The following is a 23,674-nucleotide window of genomic DNA, read 5'->3' as shown; positions in this document are numbered from 1 at the left end:
AATGGGGAGACTGTGTTGGATCACCTCTTTACTCTCCCTATAGACCTCTAGCACAATGAAGAAGTGGTGCTGGACTAACTTTGCAAGGTTCCTTTGGTCCTGCTTTCTGTAGGAGTCAGAAAGGACAAGGAACTGTTGGAGAGTCCCCAACATGCTAAAATTGTTCAGTGAGGTGGCCGCAAGGCACATCAGGTGAATGAGCACTTGAAATATGACTTGTTTGTCCAAAAATCTGAATTTTAGATTTTATTTAATTATAATCCATTTCAAATTCAAATTTGAAAGCTGACAATTGAGCCAATTTTTGGAAACTTTCAAGCACGTTCTGAACAACTGATTAACTATTTCCAATGAAAATTTTACATATGAATTAAGATGTGATGTGTTTAAAATATACCAGAATATATTTCCAAAGACTTAGTGCCCCCTCAAAAATAATGTAACATATCTCAATAATTTTTATATTAATTATATGTTGAAATAAGAAGTAATTTTGAAATATGTTAGGATAAATAAAATGTATTAATAAAATTAATTTCACCTATTTTTCTCTCTTAATGTGGCTACTAGAAAATTTAAACATACATATAACTCACATTATATATTTCTACTGGACAATGCAGTTCTAGAAAAATCTCTAAAATCTTGATAGCCTAACCCTATGACCCAGCAATTGCACTACTGGGTATTTACCCCAAAGACACAGATGTAGTGAAAAGAAGGGCCATATGCAACCCAATGTTCATAGCAGTAATGTCCACAATAGCCAAACTGTGGAAAGAGCCAAGATGCCCTTCAACAGATGAACGGATAAAGAAGATGTGGTCCATATATACAATGGAATATTACTCAGCCATCAAAAAGGATGAATACCCAACTTTTGCATCAACATGGATGGATCTGGAGATTATGCTAAGTGAAATAAATCAAGCAGAGAAAGTCAATTACCATATGGTTTCACTTATTTGTGGAACATAAGGAATAGCATGGAGGACATTAGGAGAAGGAAGGGAAAAATGAAGGGGGTGGGAATCAGAGGGAGACGAACCATGAAAGACTATGGACTCCGAGAAACAGACTGAGGGTTTTAGAGGGGAGGGGGGAGAGGTTAGCCTGGTGATGGGTATTAAAGAGGGCACGTAGTGCATGGAGCACTGGGTGTTATACTCAAACAATGAATCATGGAACACTACCTCAAAACCTAATGATGTACTATATGGTGACTAACATAACATAATAATAAAAAAAAATCTTGATGGCCTAACCTCCCAATTACCCAGAGACTGGCCCTACCCAGTCACTGCTATCCTTCACCTTCGCTCCTGCCCAGGAATGGAGGCTCCTAATGGGGCTATGTGGAGCTGTAAGTCAAAGCAGAGCCTCAGACTTCACTTCTCACTACATGTCACAGACATTTTTTTTTTTAAAGATTTTATTTATTTATTTTGACAGAGAGAGAGAGAGACAGAGAGAGAACACAAGCAGGGGGAGTGGGAGAGGGAAAAGCAGGTTTCCCACTGAGTCAGGAGCCTGATGTGGGGCTCCACCATGACCTGAGCCAAAGATGCTTAACGACTGAGCCACCCAGGTGCCCCACAGACATTTTTTTTTAATTTAATTTTTTTTTAAAGTAAACTCTGCTCCCAACGTGGGGCCCAAACTCATCACTCTGAGATCAAGAGTCTCACACTCTACTGACTGGGCCAGCCAGGCGCCCCAGTCATGGACTTTTTGATATTTACAACTCTAGGGCAATGATAAAACCAAAGTGAAAATTCCAGAGAAAGCATGTGTCCTAAGAGGACAAATTTACAAATACAATTCTGGAATTTAGCCAAGAGGTAGGGTCAAAGAAGGCCAGGGAAGGTAGCACTGCTATTGTTTGGGGCATCTGCAAGCTTTCCACAGTAACTATCCACAGTAACTAACCAACCTCAGCCAATCTACCAGGGCAGTCTCACCCCAGTGGAGAAAAGAAACAAAGTATCTGGGCCACAGCATTTCAAGAAGGCAGCTTTGTCCCTGTTCTCCTGGCTCAAAATACCTCACAGACACACACACAACACACACAACACACACAACACACACACACACACACAGTCTTTTTCATTATAAAAATTAAACAAAACTACATTATAAACAGTTTAGAAAATAGGGAGAATAATTATTTCACTGCCTTGCTGCAATCACTGTTAGCATTTTATGCATTTTCTCCTCCACATAAGGTTTCTTTTTATCACAAAGTCTAGTGAATGCACAATACTGTATCCTGCTTTGTTACCTAACATTTTATCATTAATGTTTTTCACAGTACATGAGTTAGAAATGCTCTGGGCAGAGAAAGGTAGCAAAGTTTAATACTTATGGGGAAGAGCATTCTAGTTTGTGAACTTAGAAAAGGCACTGCTAGTCTGGAAGAGCTTGTTAGTATAATTTCTTTTCTTATTTTTGAGACATGCAAACAACCAACAGGCAGTGTGGCTCTGGAGTTACCCTGCTGTGTCTGAAATCTTGGCTTTGCGACCTGCAACTTGTGTGAACTTAAGGTATTTAGTAACCTTTAGGTGCTTCAGTTGTTTTCATCCCTAAAATGGGGAGGGAAGTGCCAATGTGAGGATTAAGCGTGTATCCCTCAGAATAGTGCCTGACACAGAGCAGGCAGCCAGTAAATATTAACTCAGAATATTAAATATAACTTGGAATACTTAAGTCCATTCCAAGCCAGCGGTGTGACTGTAAGCCACTTAGTATCTTTGGGTCTGAATGTCTTTATCTGCAAAATGTTTATATAATAATTAGAGCTACAACCTACTGAATACTTATTGTATGTGACAGAGAGTTGAGGTACTTATTTGTCACATTTTACTAACAGGAAACTGAGGCTCAGACATTAAGTAACTTGCTCAAAAGTGACCGAGCTGGTCAGGGTTGGAGCCAGCATCAGAGTGTGAATCTGTGTGCTTCCAAGGGTCTTGCTCTTCCCTGCACACGATTGCTCAGGCTCCTTCCAGCCTCAGCTCTGCTTTTATGAACTTCAGAGAACAGTGCATTTCAGTGGGTTTTGGCTGCCAGTAGGAGGCTCCAGAAACAACATTTTTAAATTAAAAAAAAAAAACCAAACACCCACAACTTTGATGATCTAACTTTAACTGTGTGTACGGTTGTGGCTTCTTGACACTCAAAATATCAGGTGGCTAACCTAACACATCTTCACTGAAAAGCGGCCTCAAAATGATTTTTTCTCTTTATATCCTACCCTCTCTATTTTAGAAAAATAAATATGCTGGTTCAAGTAATTTAGAATTGATTTTAAACTGCAAAAAAACCAAGCCAAGAAAGTTGTCTTTGCTTGTTCTGCTTCTACTCAGCCTATTCCACTGGTCACAGGGGGTTATTCTCCCAGAGACCCACCACTGTCTGCCCTGAACGGTGAATGACAGTGGACAAAGACAGCAGTAAGTGGTCATTCTTAGCCTGTTAACCTTCAATTTTTAAGGCAGAGCCATTCCCAAGAGAAGTATGAGGGACCAACCGAGTGAGCCGGCATTCTCAGAAAAGAACAAAAGACAGGATGAAAAAACAAAAGAGACGCTGGTCATATAAATTAATGAGGTCCCGGTTCCAGGTAGGGGCCTTTAAAAATTATGCTGCCAGTTCAGAATTATAGTGGTTGTGACTTAAAATCAAACACTTCCCAGGGATTTTCACATCTACAATGAACAATGTATTTCAATTACCAAGCACATGATTTCAGGATCTCGGGGGTACCTCGTTATTACCTCTGTTCAATGACCCCATGGGTCACTTTCTCCTCCCCTTTTCTAAAACTACTCTGCATTTAGAAAAGGCTCTTTTAGCAACAGATGCCCAAATACTTGGGAGTTACAGATGGAAAGGGGCTCTTCCTTAACCTCTCCTAAACTGGAATCAACATAGCTGCTGATGAAAAGACAAAATTAGGAAATGTAATACAAAACGAGGAATGCCCACATAAAATTCATCTGCAACTTTGAACGGGAAGGCACCATTTCCTTTTAATTGGCTGTGTGGCCTCGAGTAAAAGAACTTAATCTCTCTGGGCTCGGGTTTCCTATCCACCGGGTAATACGGCCTCCTTCAGAGGGTCTCCGCGAGGAGCAACTGGGAGAACTGATGCACGTAAAGCCCGCAGCATAGTACCCGGCACAGCGTAAGCGCTCAGTCGGCGCCAGGGAGCAGAACGGTGAGGATTTTACCCTTGACCGACAAGTACCGTGCCCCTCCACAGGTGCAGCCTCAAAGAGTGAGGTGTAAGATCAAGCAGGGTCAGGGGACGTGCAGCGGACAGGCGGACGCCCAGGGCACTTGGGCGCTGGTGGCCGCGGAAGAGAGGAGGGCTCCCGGCGCCGCAGGGCCCTCGGTGCTCCGGCCGCGACCCGCTGCTGCGAGGGCGGGCGGGGGAGGCGAGGAGCGCAGGGCCGCCGAGCGGGCGGAGAGGGACGCCGCGGTGGCTCCTCCTGGAGCCCGGAGCCCCCGACGCCAGTCCAACGGCCGAGGACAGGAGGAGGAGGAGGAGGAGGAGAAAGAGGAGGAGGTCCTGCCGCGGCCAAGAAAACAGGCCACGCTCGCGGGAGGAGGCAGAAACCAAACACCCCCCGCCGCCCAGCGCCCCGCTCGTCCGCCTCCGCCCGCACCCCGCCCGGGACAGGAAGCGGGAGGCGCGGGGGGCGGCCGGCCGGCCCGAGCGGCCCCGGGCGGCGGCCCCGCCCGCACTTACGTGGGCCCGACCGGCAGCGGAGACGCGCGGAGACGGGCGGCCAAGGCGGCGGGCGCGTCGCTCGGCGGGGCCCGGCGCGCCCGGGCGCGGGGCTGCTGAGGTAGCTGCGGCTCCCCGGACGGCGGGCGCGGCGCGCGGGGCGCAGAGCCGGTCCGCCTGCCCTGTTGCTGAACCCCTGGCCGCCGGCCGCCCGGCTCGCTCCTTTTGTTGTTGTGCTGCGCTCGGAACAGCTGATCGGCCGCGGAGCCCGCCCGTCGGGCCCGCCCGGCCGGCCGCCCCGCCCCGGGGCCGCGCCAGGCCCGACCCCACCAATCGGCGGCGCGGGGGCCGCGGGGCCGCCCTGCGAGAGGTTGTCACTAACGCACGTGACCTGGCGCCGAGCCGGGCGACGCTCTCAAGTTAGAAACCAGCCCGGGCAACAAAAGCCGGGGCGCCGGGGGGCGAGAAGAGGGGCGAGCGGAAGGGAGGGCGAGAAGGGGGTGTGTGTTGGGGGGTGGGGTGCCGGCACCGGGGCGACCGGGAGGGCCGGGGGCCAGCAGAAATGGGAACCCGCAGGAGTGCGAGGAAGAACGGGAAGGGTGAGAGGAAGAGCCCTGACCCCAACGACCCTTTGCCCGAGTAAGGGGCCGAGCGTTTGGGGCCCAGAGGGACGGAAGGCAGTGTTTGCTGTGAGAGGAAAATTAAGGGCGTCGAGAGTGATGGAGGCCAAAGACCCCAAGGGGCCCGTTCAGGCCAGTGTAGGGGTAAAGCCTGAGTCGTGACCCTGTAAAGGCAGGCCCGCTTCTTGGCCGCCTTGAGAAAGAAAGTCTGGCTCCGGATACAGGGGTGCTGGCCCACTTAACCTCCTTTTTGAGCCAGGCCCCATCACCCTGTGGTAACTGACACGGGGAGCTGACTGAACTTGCCTACAGCCTCAGGATCCAACCTACAGCAGGCAAGGCGGAAGGGGCCGTGAGACCAGAGCCGAAGGCAGAGCGGTCCATGGCCTGGAGGGCCCTCTCCTCCAGCAGACCTGAAGAACCCTGGAGGAAGGAGAGCATGGAGAGCTGCTTCTTCCCCAGTCTCTGCATCCAGGCCTCATGTGACCCCGGGAGGTGATGACCTCTGTCTTACTGTTTACATACCTGCAAACCGTTGGCATTCACACGGGGCCAACCTGCTCACCGGTTATTTATAGTGAGAAGAAAATGAGACAGTGGGCTGGAAAATGCTTTCCAAACCAAAGCTCTGTATGCGGATAGATGGATTAACTGTGTCTGGCAGAGGCGAGGGAGTCATGTTGATGCATCTCTGCTCTCATGTGGATCCTGTTTTGACTGAGATGCAATTCTCTGACCCAGGGTGAAATTTATAGAAACCGCTGACAGGTATATCCTACAGTATCTGAAGGACTCTCACATTCTGACCTTCCCAAGAAGCCTGTGGTCAGCCCATTTCCAACAATATTGGTTTTAAAGGATGTAAATCAAAGTGCAGGGTTTTGTCTGATACCCAGAAGTAATGACCAAAATATGGTGGCCATCTTACTTTTTCTCAGGAGGTAGACTGAGGCTGTAACTTGGACTGGACAACCTCATGGAATTAAGTGTGCTTTACATTTTAGGTTTTGGCAAATCAGGCACACCCTCGTATTTTCTCTCAAATGTTATTGCTATCCTTGGAGCTCCATAATCTCATCCTTCTTCTTAGGTATCCTTGAAGAGACCATCTTCCCATTCAGAACAAAGGCATGATAATTCTAAAGGTCTAATTTTTAAAAAGTCAAATTGAGACCTACTTTTTCCAATTTGATAAGGTTTATCAACTGTTAAAGGCAAAATGTGAAAGCATACAATACTTTGTTATGATAGAGAAAACAGTGTGAGGTAGCTGATGCTTCCAAAAAGGGTCACAATATTTCTTTCATCATGAAGTGGAGACTATTTTTCTTCCCCTCGAATCTGGGCTGGCCCTGGACTGCTTTGATTAATAGAATGTGGCAGAGATCATGTTCTAGGATCTCTAAGACCAGGCATTAAGCAAGCCTGACAACCTCTGCTTTGCACTCTGGGGAAAGCCGGCTGCCACATATGAAGAGACCACCATGCTGTGAGGAAGCCCAAGCTAGCTATGGGGAGAGGCCACATGGAAAGAGAGACATGCCTGGCCAGCCCCTAAATATTTAGCTCATCCTAGCTGAGGTACCAAACATACAAGTGAAAAAGTGCTCTAGGAAGTTCCAATCCCAGCAGACACCACATGGAACCGAGATGAGCCATCCTCACTGAGCCCCGTCAAAACTGCAGAATCACGAGCAAATAAAAGATTGTTGTTTTAAGGCACTAAATGTTGGTGTGGTTTGAAAAGCAGCAATAGATAACCAAAACACAAAGCTAAGCAACAGAAAGGCCCACGGCAGACCGATCAACCTTCTCTAAACTCCACAAAGTGGAATTTGGGGCATAAAAAAACTTCTTATCTCAGGGGTCATTTGCTTTCTGTTTACTCTCTCAAGGATTTGTAATCTTCCTACCTGGTGTTTGTTTATCCCAGCAGTGTACCAAGGGGGTGGAGGAGGGAGCGTGGGAGAAGTCTGCCCCTATGAGGAAGTGTTCGATCACCGTACATTGTTTGCAACTGCTGGAGCATGAAAATAATAAAAAGCAGACTGACTTTTAGTTTTATTATTGTTTTAAAATTTTCTACAGGCGCTTACACACACAAATTCGCTGCTTTTTGCCTGCGCCGGGGGTGGGTCGCTCCCACTGCCTCCCTCCTTGCTGTGCCACTGGTTTACATCCGTACATGCAGTGAGCCTCGGAGTCATCTCCACAGCGTCAGCTGTCTGAGCACAACCAAACTGTCAAATCACACAGCTGCTAACCAGCCTCTCGTCTGTCGCCTGACAAAGACCCAGCCAGGTTCCCTGCCTGGGCAGACCCAGGGAATCCAACCACCCTTTAGTTCGCAGGATAATTCTCAGTGGGTTGCTATAGTACCCACGTCCAGGCTGACTCCCTGCTGTGGGGGTGACCCTTTCCCCATCTGTCAGAGTCCTCCTGTCCGTTTTCCATGGAGTTCAATACACTCCCTTATCTACCCCAACAAAAGGGATTCAACCTCAAGTTTTGTTCTGAAGGACTACAGGGCAGGACCACGTTTATGCCAACATCCAGAAACAATACAGTTAATACCCCCGCGTCCTGCTTACAAAGGCAGGCTGTGGCCATTGCCCTGCCAGGGGCGTCAGGGCTGCTAAAGAATGTTGTTTCCTACCAAGCCACAGATGGGGAACCCCACTGGGTGGCTACTCAGGGCAACCTCAGAACAACAAAGCAACAAGTCACCAGTCTGTACTGAGAAGAATCTGAAAGTGAAATCTACTCAGGTAACTTACAATCTGTCCACCAGCAAATACAGTCCGCTGGGCTTTTACCATCCCTCCAGCATGTTGTGAAATGTTTGAAAAGGAAGCATTTCTGTTGAATTGCACTTTACAAAGAACAATCACATGGAATTCCGGTGAAATCTATTGTCTAAGAGAAGGAAAGAAAGGGTCTCTCTTGGTCTCCAGAAAGCCTGGAACAGAAGGAAGCAAGAGGTTTGGTGACCTCTACTTTCTGAAATAAAAACAGAAAACAGAAATCTAATTGGGCTGCCATTACCATCTCAGGAAGAAGTCAGAAAGGATACCAGGGCCATAGGTGTTATAGCTTTCCAAGACTCTGGAACCTGGTAACTCTTGCATATTCATCTTTTTAACCCTCTATCCACATGGTGATTAGAAACAAAATCCTTAAAATGAGAAGAGTCTGTGTTGTGGCTGAGGTACCAGAAAGGAGAAGGGGGGGCGGGTCTACCCCACTCAGCAGCCAGTATTTGGGGAGAAGAGCCCTTGGGGGCTGTGGTGTCACAGGCCAAATTGTGAGTGATCGATGACAGCCTCCCAGACCCACAGTGCTTTCTCCAGTTCCTGTAAAGTCCTGACTTTAAAGGTTTTTTTAGTTTCTAGGTGAATGCACAAATAAGTCTCCAATTATTAAAAATTATATTAAAACTTAACTGTACCACAGAAAGGGAGGAAAGTGAGCCATCCCTTAATGCATGTGGCCTAGATACATGATACAGAATGTCCCTCCATACACCATCCCAGCCCCTAGGAGCCACAAAGCTTGAAGGGACCGGCCACGTGGGGCAGACCCAACCTGGTCCTAGGGCGGTTGCAGCGGTTACCTGAAGTCTGTGAGCAAAGATCTCTTACGGCTCCTGCTGCCAAGCTACCTCTTCACTCATGAGCTACTTCTAGGTCACTGCCCAACGGTCGTCATGTGCCAGAGGCAGCCTGAGGTGGGGTCTCAAACCATGAATTGCTGTATTATGGGGACAGCTTCAGCAGCATGTTTCTTTCTGCTCTTCTCAAAAGGATGCCTCAAATAATATGATTGCTACTTACGTAAGCTACACACCGCTTACATAGTCTTCCTATTTAAGGAAAACTTACTTATTGGGTTATTCTTTTTGCTGGAATTAACCACCTTAAATATCTATTACACTTTGCAAGATTAATTTGTGTTCTTAAATGTCCAGATTGTTTGTGGTTTTGGCAAAAGACCTAAGTACGTTGATAATCTGAGGCGGGAGGGTTTTTGATTTCTATTCTTTTGGGGCCTCTTCTCCTGCTTTACTCCTCTTAGGAGTAGTCATTTCTTTCCCTTTGTAGCTCAGACAGAGGGAGGACATGAATACGTAGACCTGTGAAGGTTGAACACCATCCACCCATTCATTCAGGCCTGCTGTGTTCACAGCATCCATCCAGTCATCCAGTAATTATTTAATGATCACCTCCTCTATGCCAGGCACCAGAGACACCGTAGCGAACAAAACAAAGTCTCAGCCCTCAAGGAGCTTCCATCTAGTGGAGGAGATACAATAAGCAAGTAAACATATAGTGTAATGAGTGCTGCGAAGAAAAACAAAGCTGGGTAAAGAGTTAGAGACTGGTGGGGAGATAGGATGGTCAGTCGGGCTTCTTTGAGGAGGCTGCACTCGAGCAGCAAGAACAGAAGGGCATGAGGGGAAAAGGTAGCCCAGGCAGCCAGAAGAGCCAGTGCAAAGACTGGAGGCAGAAGAGATTTTGTGCTGGAGGAATAGCGCTTTTCTCGAACTACACAGTGTCACTGAGAATCGGGTGTGACCTGGTATCTGTTGGTTACCTGAGCTGACCCACAGATCTATGAGTTGAAGAGGACTGGCCATAGCACTTTATTTATTTTTTTTATTTTATCTTGAAGATTTACTTATTTAAGAAAGTGTGTGCATGCGCACAAGTGGGGGGTGGGGGGTGCCGAGGGAGAGAGAGAGAGCCTCCAGCAGACTCCTCACTGAGCACTGAGCCTGACATGGGGTTCGATCCCAGGACCCTGAGATCATGACCTGAGCAGAAGGCAGGCACTTAACCGACTGAGCCACCCAAGTGTCCCAGAACTTTAAACTCCTTTGCAGTCTTTTGGGTTTCTGCAACACTTCCCGAAAGGCATATAGGTCCCTGGGAAATAACTTTTCGTGTTTATCATAACATGGAACTAAATTTCAGACCCTGAGAACAGGTCTCACAGAATGGGCCTCAGGTAATCAATTGTGTTGCATGCTGGGAAGGCAAAACGACTTTGGAGAATGTGCTCTCTGGTAAGGAAGAGAGAGGAAATTGTGGAGTTCCTGCTCTGTATCGGGACAGGTACTTACCGAGTCCCACAGTGTCCTCAACTACAAAAGAGGGGAAAATAATATCAACTCAGGGAGACAATACAATCAGAAAAGTGTCTGGGACATGAGGTATTAAATAAATGTTTGTTCTCATCAGCACACAGACCTTTTTCTGAGGATTTTATTTTAATGGTTTTGTTTCTAATCACCTTGTGGAAATGGGATTTTTTTTTTAAAAAGCAAAAACCTAAAGCTTAAAAGCTTTAATAGCTTCTCAGAACTTGAGCCTAAAAACCCAACAAGGTTAAGGACAAAATACTCTCGTCTTCTTTAATAAGTCTATATAAGCAAGAACCACAGAGGTCTAGACCCATGTTTGAATTTGTCCTTACCTAACTTGTGTTTCGTATCATCTGAATGTTTAAAGCCAGAGTTTGGAAAATAAGCCCTTCCCCAGCACACACACTGATACACCTGAGTTACTTTACCTGCTCAAACACAAGTGCAATTTAAATCAATCAAGCATGGAGGCCATATCGTCCATAATTAAGAATAGTATTTAAAGTGAGAAGCAGTTGTACCTAATGGTTAAGAGCACTAGTTCTGGAATCAGACCTTAGTGCAGGCTATCTAACCTTGGATTTGACCTCTCTTAGCTTTAGTTTCCTCATCTATAAATGGGAATGATAAGATTGTCTCTATTAGGTGGTTCTGAGGATTAAATGAGATCATGCATATAAAGTGTTTAATATAATCCTTGGAACTATAGTATGAGCTTATTAAAATGTTGTAAGTGTAACCTGAGAGGACTGAGTTCTACAACCTTCAGGAGAGTGACATGTAAGACAGTGGGTCAAGGAAGGCCTCTCAAGGAGGTGGATTTTGAGCCAAGCCCTGAATGATAATAAAGGAGCAAGTAAGCTCTGTGAAGCTCTAGCCAGTGACTTGTCACAGAGGCAAAAGGAACGGTGAGTGTGAAGGCCCACCATGGGTGTGCAGAGAGGTCCAGCAGTGGGGCTGCGGGGTGAGGAGGAAGGGGAGCAGGGGAAGGAGAAGAGGTCAGAAAGGTCATGAGGAAACTTGCAAGCAGGGATGAGAAGTCTGGATCTCATTCTAAATGTGACAGGACATGAGAGTTGGTACCCTGGAGTTTCAGACATGTTGAGTTTGAAATGCTCTTTGGATACCAAGAGGGGAAATGTTTTGGGCAATTGACTATTTGGGCCCAGAGCTAAAGGGACAGGTGGGGGCTGGTGACATAAAGGTGTGACCTACCAGCTTGTTAATATTTAAAGACAGAACTGGATGGAATGGGCAGGGAGAGGCTATAAACAGAGAAGAGGGCTAAGGCCTGGGCCTGGGCCTCGGACATTTAGAAGAAAGAAGGATGGGGCTTCTGGGTGGCTCAGTTGGTTGAGTGTCTCCCTCTTGATTTTGGCTCAGGTCATGATCTTAGGGTCCTGGGATAGAGCCCTGTGTCTGGTTCCGTGCTCAGAGGAGAGTCTGCTTGAGATTCTCCCTCTCCCTCTGCACTCCCCTCTCCCCCACACCCCCACTCTCTCTCTCACATAAATAAATAAGTGCATTTAAAAAAAAAAAGGATAAGGAATATTCAGCCAAGAAGACTGAGAAGTAGCAGCCAATTAGGAGAGTGAAAAATTAGAGCGAGGTGACCTGGAATCTAAGTGCTGAAAAAGCCTTCAGAAGGAAATAGTGACCAGGTGCGGAGAAGCCAAATCTGATTAAGGACAGGGACGTGGTCTCTGGAGGCAGCAAGGTGGCGGTCGGTGGTGGCAGTCAGGTCAGTGGTAACCTCGGAGGAACAGTTCTGGGGGATTGATTGGTGGCTACGGAATTCTGATGAGAGAAAGGAAGGTCACAAGAAAGCGAGACAATGGGAAGAGGAAGCAGAGACAGAAGGCCTAAGTGTATAAGTTTGCTGGGCCGCCGTAACAAAGTGCGGCAGACTGGTCGCTTGAACACTGGACGGTTATTTTCTCACAGTTCTGGAGGCTGGATGTCCAAGATCCAGGTGTTGACAGGATTGGCTTCTCCCGAGGCCTCTTTGTGCGGCTTGCAGAAGGCTGCCTTCTCCCTGTGTCCTCACATGGACTCTTCCTCTGTGTTGTCTGCGTCCCAGTCTCCTCTTCAGATTGGGATTGGAGCCCACTCAGACTGCCTTGGTTTAACCTAAACCTCTTTAAGGGCCCTGTCTCCAAATACAGTCACCTTCTGAGGTGTTGGGGGCGAGGGCTTCCACATATTAATTCTGGGGGTGGGGGGCGACACACAATTCAGTCTGCAACACTAAGCAATTCTTTTTTAGGAATTTTGTTGTGAAGGAGAACAGAGCAAAGGATTGGGGCGGAACTAAAGACCGTCTCTCCGGATGGGGAGGCAGGGAGGTTTTGTGTTTATGTTGGAGTTTTACTACGCGAGAAGTTCTAGCCGCTGGTATTGCTGATGAGAATGGTGCGGTAGAGAACCTGAGACTTGGCTGCAGGGGAGAGGGGGTCATTTCAGAAGCAAAGTCCTGGAATACCAGATAAGGGATGGGATCAAGAGGTGTTAAATGACTTACCAGGTCACTGACTTGTGAGTGGTAGGGCTCGCACTTGACCCCAGGAATCGTAACCCCGAAACACCCTGTCCCACTGACTACATTTCAATCCCTGTTCTTGGGAGCAGCCATAACCAGAACAGTCTCCCCTAGGAAGGAAGGAGAAAAACGCAACTGAGGAAATATGTTCACATATGGAATTATGGCTGTCCTGGCCACCTACTACCACTGCAGGGGTGAGGGAGGTCGTGAGGGGTTCACAGAAGGGGAAGGAGGAGAAACAGGTGAGGCTCTACTTGGCTCATTGATGAACTAAAACACCCTCAGGAAGCTGAAAGTGGCTGAATATTTCCAATCTGTGCCCCAGCATTGGCCTATTTATTTGAACTGAGCTTGGCTACAGGGCACCACCAATTTCAGATAGTTACATCATCAGCTTTTCATAGGCAGATCGCCACCCTCTCTCTCAGCACCAAGAAGCAGGTGGCTTTGTGATTTTGCTTCTACAAACTCTCTTATCATAGCACTTGCACGTTGGGGCCCAGATGTTAAACAAATCAATAAATAAACCTTGGCTTCACATTTTGTACAAATTTAACTGACACCTACACACACAGCGTCTCTTAGCTGCTGCGTAGCCTCTGGGTCATGGGGTCTCCTGAAAACACTTCCTTTTTTTAAAATTTTTTTGTTTTGTTTTGTTATGTTTTTAAGATTTTATTTATTTATTTGAGAGAGAGAGAGAGCACACATGAGCATGGAGGGGGGCAGAGGGAGCAGCAGACTCCCTGCGGAGCAGGGAGCCCCATACGGGACTCGATCCCAGGACCCTGAGATCATGACCTGAGCTGAAGGCAGACGTTTAACCAACTGAGCCACCCAGGCGCCTCCCCACCGCTTTTTTTTTTGTTAATAGCTTTATTGAGATACAATTCACATGTCACAGAATCCACCCAGGTGAAGTGTACCATTCATTGTTTTTAAGTGTATTCAGAGTTGTCTACACTTCCTTTTTGACGCTGTGCTTCTCACCTGAGTGCACCGGCCGGTCTCCTGATGTTGGCGCGGCTCTGCCATCTGGGTCACAGCAATTTCCTTACCTGAGAAGCTCACCTGAAGGCGTGTGTCCATCTGGCTGACTTTCCTGGTGCCTCGGGAGCAGCTGGGGACTTGTCCAAATTCACCGGTGAAAACCATTCAGTGTCTGTGTTGCGGGCGACTGCTGTGGAATGAATAAACAAGGAACTGGGGGAGCAAGTCTGAACACAGTGAGGGATGGACGCTCTGCTTGGTGCATCCAAATGGCAGAACACCAAATCCCTTACATTTGTTTTGTATCTTCTTACGAACCTTCCCCTTCAATGCTCCATTGCATTATCCTCCAAAGCATTTGTTTTGAAACCGAGTTATGCCCTCTTTCCTCTCATGGAAACCACCTGTAGCAGCAACGACTGGGGCTGCTGCAAACATTTGTTTTTGATAACAGTGTATTCTGAACGTCTGTGGTTTCAATTTCTATTTTTGTCCCTTACTGTCACAATTTTTCGATCTCTTCTTACTTTTTGCAGATAGTTTTGCTTTTCCCAGGCATTTGTACTCTGCTGAAGACGTCAGCTACATCAACTGTGACCTGAGAGTTTCTACATTTCCAAAAATCAGTACCACTGTCCAATGACTTACATTTTCCAATAGGTTTTCTTTTCTTTAAAGATTTTATTTATTTATTTGACAGAGAGAGAGAGAGAGAAGAACAGGGGGAGAGGGAGAAACAGGCTCTCCACAGAGCAGAGAGCCCGATACAAGACTCAATCCCAGGACCCTGAGATCATGACCTGAGCCGAAGGCAGACACTTAACCGACTGTGCCATCCAGGCGCCCTCTAATACATTTTCATCTGCAATATTTAAATTGTTCTTCACAACAATTCAGTGAATGAAGTCGGGGCAACCGTTAATATTCCCATTTTATAGATCAGAAAACTCATGTCTCCTGGCTAGCCTGTGGCAAAAATTAAAGTAAAAATATGGGCGATTTCAATTCTAGCCTAGGATTTTTTTTCCCCTACCATACAACTGGCCATAATATATGACTACGGTTCTCCAGCTGCAGCAGAATCAGAATCATTTAGAAGACTTGTCACAGCACAGAATGCTGGGCTCCACTTCCAGCATTTGTGGTTCCGTGGGCCTGGGGTGAGACCCAAAGATGTTCTCATTCACACCCCTGCCCCTCCACTTTCTCCTTTGCCCTCCCCTCCCTTCCCAGCCCCCCTTGCAGCTCAGGGTGGTCATGTGAATAGTTTTGGCCAATGAGATGTAAATAGAAGTTTTCTGGGAACACCTGTGCTTTCCTGATGGAAAGGGACATCCTTGGCTCTCCATCCTTCCTACCTCTTCCTGCTTAGAACTTATATGTAATGCTCGGAGCTGTAGCAACCACCTGAGGACCAACTCATTAAAACCAGCCAGATAGGAAGATAGGAAGAAGCTTCGTCTCTGGCAGGCCTGAGTTGCTTACCTACAGACTTCTTGCTGCATGAGAAAAATAAATCTCTATTTAAGCCACTGTAGTCAGGTTCTCTGTGACTTGCAGCCAAACGCATCTCTACTCCATACAGAGGAACAGGAAAGAACGATGCGTGAGAGTCTGGGGGACTGCATGAGAAGTACCTGGGGAAAGAGGAGCGAGAGGCTGAAGGGGATGCAATAAGACAGCCTTGGATGACCATTTGTTGAATTTGGATTTTATTCCGTAGGCAAGAAAATTCAGGAAAGGCCCATAAGCTATGCTGATACAAGGTCCTGTTTTGTTTTGTTTTGTTTTTCAAAGGGACAATTCTGATAGAAGGGTGGGAGGTTCAGTTGTAGAGAGCCTATGATTGGCCATAGAAATAAGAGTAATAATGGAGATAGAAAAGCATGGTCACAGTTCTAGGACAGAATCAACAGAATTTGGTCACTGATTGGCTATGAGGGAATGATGGGGACTGACAGAGAGAAGCTGAAGAAGATTCCAAGATTTCTATCTTGGGAGGCTGGGCAGTTGGTGAAGCTTTTAACTGAAGGTAAGAAGACAGAAGATCGTGGATATGGGAGGAGGGTGGGGATGGGTGATAGGAACGAGAGAATTAAAGGTATCTAGCATTGGTTACATGCCAAGCACCGTTTTACATAGAATTTGTGTTATAAAAAACCCTATGGAATAGTAGTATTAGGTTCATTACATCTCAAATAAGAACACTACCGGCTCAGAGATGCTGTTGCTCACCCAAGGTCACTCAGAGTAATGAAGTCAGGGTTGGCAACTATCCCTCCCTGACTCCACAATCCATGCTATCCCCAAAATGCTTCTATAGGGCCATCTAGTTGGGATCCGGGTCTAGAGCTTGGGAAATAGGCAGGAGGTGCAGGCATCAGTTTAGGAGTCTTTATTATGTAGATGTTTCCTGGAGTCATGGGAGTAGATGAGATGAGCTGGGAAAAGTGTGTGCATGAAAAGAGAAGACGAGGACAGACTCTGGGGAAGTTCATATTTAAGGGTTATGTCACTTACGTTATTGATAACAGAAAAAACAAGGAACAAAATTAGGATTTTTATTTCTCTCATCACAGAAGTTCTGTGGTGGGGTTCTCAGGGTTAGTACGTTGGCTTCATTAGAGAGCTAGGCCCTCTCATTTCTTCCACCATATTTAGTGTGTGTTTTTCATCCTCAAACTTGCTTCAATCATAAAATGGCCACATTAGGTCCCACCATCACATTTCAAGAAGCAGGGAAGCGGAAGAGGGCAGCCAAGTGAGCCTGCTTTCAAGGAAGTCTTTCCAGAAGACCCACCCCATAATTTCTGCTTACACTAGCCAGAACTTAGTCACATGACCTATCTTCAAGGGAGGCTGGGAAGTGTAGTTCTTTAGCTAGACCCCTTACTGCTCTCACTAAATCAGGATTCTCTTGTTAGAGAACAAGGGAGAATGGAAACTGGGTAGACAACTGTAATCTCTACCACTAAGGGTGTAGGCAGAGGAAAAAAGAGATAAAGAAGAACATTTGGGGACAGGGGAGAGAATGATGCCATAAAAACTGTAGTAGTTGGGATGCTTTTCATTTCAAATTATTGAAAAGTCAGCCCAAGCTAGTTTAAATATTGCTCAAGTAACCAAAAAATTTACAAGTAGGGCAGGTGTGTTCATTGGGTTTCTGACTCTGCGACTTTATTTTCTTGGCTCTGCCCACTCTGTGTTGGCTTTGCATTCAGGGTGGTTTAACAAATGGTAATAAAATGGTTGAAGTAGTTTCCAGTACTCGCATAGACACACCACATTGTCCAGAGCAAAACAGTCTGTCTTCCTAGCACAACTGAAATTCAGTCATTCATTCAGAAATATTGCTGAGTAACTACTGTGTGCAATTTTCTAGATGTTGGGGATAATGTGGATAAAATAAATAGGAATCCTGCTCCACTGGACCTTGTTTTAGTCATTTATTGCTGTGTAACACATTTCTCCAAAACTCAGAGGCCTAAAACAACAAGCATTTATTATTTCAGTGTTTCTATGGATCAGGAATTTGGATATGACTTGGGGACTCTGGGTGCCTCTGGCTTGGGGTCTCTCATAAGGCTGTAGTCATCTCAAGGTCTAGTAGGGGAGGATCTATTTCCCAGCTCACTCATGTAGTTGTTGGGCTCACGTCTTCCTGGTTGTCAGCCAGAGACATCAGCTCATTGCAATGTGGGCCTTTCCATTGGGCCAGAGGTCAAGTAAGAAGCAGGATAACAGTTAGTGTTTTGTAACCTAATCTTAGAAGTGATGTCCAGTCACTTTTTCCATATTGTTTGTTGTGAAATAAGTCACTAGGTTCAGCTCACACTCAAGGGGAGGGGATTATATAAGGGCATGAATACTGGAAGGTGAGGATCATGGGGAACCACTTTGAGGTTTCTACCACAGAGCCATATTCTAGTCAGTGGAGATAGACAATAAACAATAAATAGATACATCATATGTAGGTGACAATAAGTGCTATGAAGAAAAATAAAGCAGAGTAAGGGAAGGCCTCTTTCATTAGATGACATTTGAGTAGAGTCTGAAGCAGATGAGGCAGCAAGGGTAGTTGTGGAAGAGCATTCCAGGTAGAGGGAAGAATAGGTGTGCACTCTCTGAGGTGGGAGCATGCTTGGTTATCTTGAATGAATCACACAACCATCTTGGCTGGAGCGGAGTAAGCAAGGGAGAAGACAGTCAAAAAGGTGGGGTGGGAGACAATAGGTACAGACTTAATAGGACATGGTAAAGACTTTTTTTTTTTTTTTAAGATTTTATTTATTTATGTGACAGAGACACAGTGAGAGAGGGAACACAAGTAGGGGGAGTGGGAGAAGCAGGCTTCCCGCGGAGCAGGGAGCCCGATGCGGGGCTCAATCCCAGGACCCTGGGATCATGACCTGAGCCGAAGGCAGATGCTTAACCGACTGAGCCACCCAGGCACCCCGGACATGGTAAAGACTTTATTGGAGGTTTCCAAGCATGGTGTGATATGATTTACCTTACTTTTACAAGGCTGTGGTATGGGGAACAGATGATACAAGGGCCAAGAGTGAAAGCAGGAAGACCAGGTGGGATTCTACTGCAGTAGCCCAGGTGAGAGATAATGGAGTCTTGGATTGGCAGAAGTGAGAAGTGATAAGATTCCAGATACATTTGATAAGATTTGCCAATAGACTGGCTTTAGGGTATGACAGAGTGGAGTCAAAGATGACTCCAAAGCTAGTGTGAGCATCTGTAAGGTTGAGGTTGCTGTTTGCTGGGACAGGGAGGACGAGTCTAGGAGACTAAATCAAGGATCTGACTTTGGTCTTGTGGCCATGTTAAGTTTGGATTGCCTATTAGATAGCCAAGTGGAGATGTTGCAGAGGAAGCTGAAATATGGAGTTCAGGGGTGAGGTTCAGGTTGGCAATAGAAATTTGGGAGTCACCAGCATGGAGTTGGCATGTAGAGCCACAGGACTAAATGAGATTAATCACCTAAGGAATAAGACTTAATGAACAAGAGAAGACGTCTCTCAGAACCTGTGGAAATGGGAGGATTAGGAGGATCTGGTGAAGGGGACTGAGAAGGAGCAGCCAATGAGAAAGGGCAGATGGTGCTGAGGAGGCAATTAACAGGGTCCACCTTGGAGGCCAAGAGGAGAGGTGCTCTCCACCTTCCAGATGCCTCCAGGGGGTCAGGTGGGGGCCACAAGATTTAAAAGGTGGTAGAAGGTCATTGGTGACTTTATAGAGAGCAGCTTGTAAAGAGTCCTAGACTCAATAGATGGATGATGGTGGATTTTGGAGAGAGTGGAGTTTCAAAAAGCGACCTGGTGGGTACGGGCCTCTCTTTCAAGAATTTCAATGTTAGAAACAATAGAAGTACAGGAGGGGGGCGACTGGGTGGCCCAGTCGGTTAAGTGTCTGCCTTTGGTCATGATCTTGGGGTCCTGGGATTGAGCCCCATATGGGGCTCCCTGCTCAGCTGGGAGCCTGCTTCTCCCTCTCCCTCTCCCTCTGCCGCTTCCCTTGCTTGTGTTCTCTTGCATGTGCACTCTTTCTTTCTCTCAAATAAATAAATAAAATCTTAAAAAAAAAAAATAGAAGTATGGGAGAAAGTTATTAAAAATATAGAAAAAATAAGTTATAAAAAATTAGAAAATATCTATATCAATAAACAAACACTATAGCATTAAAACCCAAGGCCACAGAAAGAGGGAAATTGTTTTCAGCAAATATAAGAAGGGTTAGAATCTTTAAAATGGAAAAAAACTTATACAAATTGGTAAGAGGAACATTAAGACCCTACCAGGTAAATGGACAAAGGACATGAACAGACAATTCACAAAGAAGGAAATACAGTTAGTAAACAAAGATAAAGAAAAATGTTTGGCACCATTAACAAGGAAAGAAATACAGATTAAAACCACAAGATGACGTGTTTTAAACTATCAAATTAGCAAAAGCTGTTTATTCCCTTTAAGCCAGCAATTCCAGTTCAGGGAATCCTAAGAAACCAGGCCAAATGCAGATGAAAGGACTGGCCACAGTTTTATTTACAATAGTTAATAAGAGGAAATAATCTAAAAGCTGAACACCAAAAAAAAAAAAAAAAAAAAAGGCTTAGAAAATGTGGGTACATTCACACAAATATTAATATCAATCACATGCACACACAAAAAAAATGGGAAGAATTTGTGGTAATACAGTGTCTTAGTCCATTTGGGCTGCTATAAAAAAATACCAGAGACTAGGTCACTTATAAACAACAGAAATTTATTTATCTTGCTAACCCAAGACCAGGGTGCTAACATGGTCGGTAAGGGTCCTCTTGAGGTCACAGACTTTTCATAGCACTCTCACATGATAAAAGAGACAAGCGAGCTCTCTGGGGTTTCTTTTATAAGAGCACTAATCCCATTTTATGAGGGTTCTACCCTCATGGCCTACTGACCCTCTAAAGGCTCTACCTCTTAATACCATCACCTTGGGCATTAAGTTTTCAACATATAAATTTGGGGTGGGGGGCACAGTTATTCAGACTATAGCACACAGGAAAATGCCTATATCATGTTCATTGAAAACAAAAGTAGGACTGCAAATTGTATATGCCTTATACTCTTACCTATGGGAAAAATACTTACAGGAAAAGGAACCTATCCAAATGTCCCCTCCAGGTCACACAGGAAGACTGGCTACCTTTCTTCCGTGCAGCACACCTTTGTGGAGTTCTGTGCCGGCCTCTCTCTGTCAAGTCCTGGGATGACAAAGATAATTCAGAAATTTCTGTCCTTGAGGAGTTTGCATCCAACTAAAGCTTAAAAAAACTGTTCTGTGGGACGGGTGCCTGGGTGGCTCAGTCAGTTAAGTATCTGCCTTTGGCTCAGGTCATGATTCCAGGGTCCTGGTATCTCTCTCCCTGCTTGTGCTTTCTCTCTCTCTCTCTGTCATATAAATAAATAAAATCTTAAAAAAAAACACAACTGTTCTGTGGGAATAAATAATAAAGTCTCAAAAGGTATAAACACAATTGGGATCCCAAAATATCACAGCAAAAATGAGCCACAAAGTGGACATCAGCCACACAGTTGGGCCTTCAGGGGCCCTGTTGCAGCCCTAGGGTCAAAGTGATCGGGCGCTGGGTGGGGGCAGGGGGCAGGCTTAGCTGTCACTTTTGACTTCTTCTTGGAGACCCCAGTGCTGGAGTTGAGGTGGCCTTGACCGCAAAGGCATGAAAGTCAAGCCACAGCTACTAGAATTGGAGGATCGAGCTGAAGCTTCTGAACAATGTGCATCACCTAACTTCCTGCTCTAAGAGGTTTGGTGCAGCCTCTGCTTGGAAGCACTTGGGCAGTGACAGTGGGTCACTCCTCTCCTTTCCTCTCCTCTGGGCCGCTTCTCTAGCCCACCTATTTGGCCAAGACTGGCTTTGGACGTTCTTGTGGTGGTGTCAGGGTCAGGCTGGTGGGAATGCTTGTGTGTTAGGGTTTCTCATGGATGGAGACCACAGACAACCATACCTTCTATTTCTAGAGTCCTTTACGTACATTTCACATGTGTTTTGAAAAATTCCAACTCACCTGCAAAGGTGGTATTAGTTATTAATAGTGGTATTAGTTGTGAAACCAACCAGTTATTATTTATTTCTTGGCTGTGTCACCTCAACCTTGCTTCCCCCATCTATAAATTGCAGCAACTTGACAAATGCTACATAAGAAAAATAATGGCTCTGATAGCATTGGGCAGAAGGCTCTCCTGGAAAGCTATCCTCTGAAAAGATGAAAGAGGTTATTTTTCAAAATGATGAAGTGTTTTAGTCAATGGCATGAAAGACTGATTTAGAGAGTGAAGACGTGATCTTTAAAATAGCACTGAGTGTTATCTGCAACTGATAAATTGTTGAACACTACATCTGAAACTAGTGATGTACTCTACATTGGCTAATCAGATGTAAATTAAAAAAAAAAAAAGATCATCGGGGCGCCTGGGTGGCTCAGTCGTTAAGCATCTGCCTTCGGCTCAGGTCATGATCCCAGGGTCCTGGGATCGAGCCCCGCATCGGGCTCCCTGCTCCGCGGGAAGCCTGCTTCTCCCTCTCCCACTCCCCCTGCTTGTGTTCCCTCTCTTGCTGTCTCTCTCTCTGTCAAATAAATAAATAAAATCTTTAAAAAAAAATAGATCATAAAGGTCAAGCTAAAGGCAAATGAGCTTCTAATTATGAAGATGAGTACATTTAAAAAATTCAATTCTCAAAAGGAGCTCTCAGTAATTACCATTGAATTAGGACTGCAAGGTCTAAAGACAAACTGCGTTCAAATCCTGGCTTTGCCACTATCAGCTGTGTGACCCCGAGGGAGCAAGTTACTTAATTTCTCTGTGTTGCAGTTTTTTCCTCATCTGTGAAATGGGGACAATGATAGGACCTACCTACCTGATAAAAGTCGTTATGAGAACTAAACGAGTTAGTATTTGTAAACAGCTCTGGGCAGCACCTGGTATGTGATACCTGCTATATAAGTGTTTGTTAAATAAAAATATTAATAAAAGTAAGCACTGATTTTTTTCTTCCTACCTTATTAATAAGGCAATTATCACAAGTAAAAACTAGAACATAAAATAGTTCTGTGACAATATATTGAAGTATTCATTTATGTTTCTGCCTTCTCTGAGTGTCCTTTTCTCCTCCTTTCTTTTTTTTTTTTTAAGATTTTATTTATTTATTTGAGAGAGAGAGAGACAGTGCACAAGCAGGGGGAGAGGGAGAAGCAGGCTCCCCACTGAGCAGGGAGCCCAATGCAGGACTCCATCCCAGAACCCTGGGATTATGACCTGAGCTGAAGGCAGACGCTTAATCGACTGAGCCACCCAGGCGCCTCTTCTCTCTTCCCTTCAAGCAGGGAGCCACGCTCTCGTGCCTATGGCTGGAAGGATTCTTGTGGAGTGGGAAGCCCAGAGGCACCTGAAACCAGTGGCTCCTCCAGTCTCCCAGGAAAGCCGAAGCCCAGTGAAGTGACAGGTGATGTGGAATGTCCCTGGAGAGGTGGAGGTGGGTGAGGCCTGTGGTTCCAAGAAGGGAGGGAGAGGAGGAAATTTCCTGGAGAAGGGCCTGGGAGCTAGCGTGCCTGTGTAGGGCCCCAGCAGTGGCATCCCCTCAGGGGAACGACCATGCTGTGCTCTAAGGAAGGCGGTGCCCATCATCCCATGCCTTGCGGCCCAGATAACCTTATTTCAACAAATGGTGCTAGAACAATTAGACGTCATGGGCCAAAAACAAGCAAAAAGAACCCCCCAAATCTTGGCCTATGTCTCAGATCTTACAGAAAAATTAACTCATGGACTTAAATGTGAAACTACAAAACTTTTAGAATAGAACACAGGAGAAAAATCGCAGAATCTAGGATTCTCAGACTTAATGCTGAAAGTACGACCTATAAAGGGAAAAATGGTTAAATTGAACTTCATCAACATTACAAACTTGCTCTGAGAAAGGCCCCATTAAAAGAATAAAAAGAGGAGCTACAAGACAGGAGCAAATATTTGCAAACCACACATTCCACAAAGAACCAGTATCTAGAATATATAAAGAACTCTCAGAACTCAACACTAAAAAAAAAAATCTAATTATAAAATGGGTACAACCCATGAAGAGA

The 23,674-nt window shown here is 45.7% G+C and overlaps 1 protein-coding gene across 3 annotated transcripts in view; it reads right to left on the bottom strand.

Moving 5' to 3' along the window:
• The window catches only part of TP53INP1 (tumor protein p53 inducible nuclear protein 1), a 99,296-nt gene that overhangs the window by 13,918 nt on the left and 61,704 nt on the right, over window positions 1–23,674 (bottom strand). Inside the window, exons 2-3 of one of the 3 annotated variants that reach the window (XM_064588112.1) lie at window positions 20,669–20,781; window positions 14,099–14,220 (exon numbers count right to left, since the gene is read on the bottom strand). The gene's annotated coding sequence lies outside the window, so the exon portion shown is untranslated. Of the gene's footprint in view, window positions 1–4,756; window positions 5,011–14,098; window positions 14,221–20,668; window positions 20,782–23,674 lie in introns of those variants that run through there. The other 2 variants (XM_045896215.3, XM_045896214.3) reach the window with 2 other exon arrangements.

The sequence above is a fragment of the Mirounga angustirostris genome, unplaced genomic scaffold (genome assembly GCF_029215605.1).
Source record: "Mirounga angustirostris isolate CCGP_5_RB_7025 unplaced genomic scaffold, mMirAng1.0.hap1 SCAF_4, whole genome shotgun sequence".
Taxonomy (NCBI): Eukaryota; Metazoa; Chordata; class Mammalia; order Carnivora; family Phocidae; genus Mirounga; species Mirounga angustirostris.
The sequence above is the reverse complement of the archived record's forward strand: the minus strand, read 5'-3'. Positions and strand labels throughout refer to the sequence as shown.